The sequence below is a fragment of the Malurus melanocephalus genome, unplaced genomic scaffold, assembly GCF_030028575.1.
Source record: "Malurus melanocephalus ecotype Western Australia unplaced genomic scaffold, MMel_1.1 scaffold_1490, whole genome shotgun sequence".
Taxonomy (NCBI): Eukaryota; Metazoa; Chordata; class Aves; order Passeriformes; family Maluridae; genus Malurus; species Malurus melanocephalus.
Window position 1 is genome coordinate 21,764 of NW_026624722.1, and position 1,616 is coordinate 23,379.

General features: G+C 57.7%; 1 protein-coding gene across 1 annotated transcript in view; it reads left to right on the plus strand.

The window, feature by feature from the left end:
• SNF8 (SNF8 subunit of ESCRT-II) overlaps nucleotides 1–1,616 on the plus strand; it is a 9,421-nt gene that overhangs the window by 1,580 nt on the left and 6,225 nt on the right. The window lies entirely within an intron of this gene.

Sequence of the window (1,616 nt, forward strand, 5' to 3'; positions counted from 1 at the left end):
GGAAATGGGATGGGAGTGGGAAGGAATGGGAATGGGAATGGGGACAGGAATGGGAATGGGGACGGGAATGGGATGGGAATGGGGAACAGGAATGGGAATTTGCTCCCCCAGTGCCCCCAGTCCACCCCAGTTTGGTTGCAGATGTCCCAGCARTTGGCCACGTTCCGCACTCACCTGGAGGCGTTCGCGGCCAAACACAAACAGGGGATCCGCAGGAGCCCCGAGTTCCGCGTGCACTTCCAGGACATGTGCGCCACCATCGGCGTGGATCCCCTCGCCTGTGAGCATTGTGGGGTTTGGGATTGGGATTGGGATCAGGGATTGGGGTCAGGGGTTTGGGGTTTGGGGTCAGGGATCGGGGTTTGGGGTTTGGGATCCGCCGCAGCCCCGAGTTCCGCGTGCACTTCCAGGACATGTGCACCACCATCGGCGTGGATCCGCTGGCATGTGAGCAGGATTTGGGGTCAGGGTTTGGGATTTGGGATCGGGGATTGGGATCAGGGATCAGGGTTTGGGGTCAGGGTTTGGGGTTTGGGATCAGGGATTGGGATTGGGGCCAGGGTTTGGTGTTTGGGGTCAGGGATCGGGGTTTGGGGTCACAGTTTGGGGTTTGGGATCAGGGGTTGGGATTGGGGTCAGAGTTTGGGGTTTGGGATCAGGGATTTGAGATTGGGGTCAGGGCCATTCAGGGGTTTGGGGTTTGGAGTCAGGGTTTAGGGTTTGGGGTCAGAAGCTTGGCATTTGGGGTTGGGGATTTGGGGTCGGGGCTGTCTCACCCTTCTTGGGTTTGGGATCAGGGATTTGGGGTTGGAGACATCTGGGGTTTGGGGTCAGGGCTGTCCCGGGGGTTTGGGATCGGGGTTTGGGGCCAGGGATTTGGGGTCAGGGATTTGGGGTCAGGGCTGTCCCACCCTTACTGAGGGTTTGGGGTCAGGGATTTGGGGTCAGCTCCATTTGGGATTTGAGGTCAGGGGCATCACAGGGCTTTGGGATCGAGGTCGTCCTGGGCTCTGGAGTCAGCTCCTCGCAGGGGTTTGGGGTCGGGGCTGTCCCACCCTTACTGAGGGTTTGGGGTCAGGGATTTGGGGTCAGCTCCATTCGGGGTTTGGGGTCGAGGCCGTCCTGGGCTCTGGACTCACCTCCTCTCAAGGGTTTGGGATCGGGGCTTTGCAGGGATTTGGGGTCGGGTCTGTCCTGGGGCTTGGGGTCCTGGAAAACCCCAAAACGCAGACCCACAGTGGGGTTTCTGAGTGAAAAGGCTTTTCCCCATATCCCGACCCCATTCCCATATCCCGACCCCATTTCCCCATATCCCATATCTGTTTCCCATATCTGACCCCATTTCCTGTGCCCTCACAGCCGGTAAAGGGTTTTGGTCGGAGCTTTTGGGATTTGGGGATTTTTACTACGAGCTCGGGGTGCAGATCATCGAGGTGTGCCTGGCCCTAAAGCACCGCAACGGAGGTGAGTCCCAAACATTCCCAAATCCCAAACATTCCCAAATCCCAAAATTTCCCAAATCCCAAAGATCCAAGGATCCCCAAATCCCAAACATTCCCAAATCCCAAAAATTCCCAGATCTGAGCACCCCAAAGATTCCCAGAGCCACAGGAATC